Raw genomic sequence first — 578 nt, forward strand, 5'->3', positions numbered from 1 at the left:
CTATTGCTTTCTTGAATTCTCTTAGTGTCTTCAATGACTTCTCTTTTTGCATGCTAGTAAGAGAAGCAGAAATAGTAACTAGAAGAGTATAGGATTTTCCAAGAAAAGCATACCTCAAGTGTGTGGGAAAAGGTTTGAGTTCCAAGGTGGGTGGTTCTTCAATGGAAGGTTTGGAAGTAGGCCTCAAAGAAGCTAGAATATGTAAAGACTCAAATTGATGATTAGCTCTAACCTTGGAATAAGCATTTAACAAATTTAAATATTCAATAAATTCATCAGCATCCCTATCAGATGTAGCAACTAAACAAGCTTCAATTGGATCATTAGGATATTCTTCTAAAAAGATATCTTTTTGTAAAAACATTTACCACACTCATAGAAAAGCAATATTCAGGTGTCTCAAGCAATTTTCAAGCTTTGAAAATATTAAATGCTACTTGTTGGTCTTGAACTCTTAAAGTGAGCTCACTTTTTTCAACATCAATCATGTAACACCCCATGACCTAAATCGGTGGTTAATATAGTTGTAAGAACAAGATTAAGAGTTATAGAGGTCAATTTAAGAGTTTGGGAGTGGT

Source organism: Theobroma umbraticum, unplaced genomic scaffold, assembly GCF_002168275.2.
Source record: "Theobroma umbraticum cultivar Fairchild unplaced genomic scaffold, ASM216827v3 scaffold_81.0, whole genome shotgun sequence".
NCBI classification, from domain to species: Eukaryota; Viridiplantae; Streptophyta; class Magnoliopsida; order Malvales; family Malvaceae; genus Theobroma; species Theobroma umbraticum.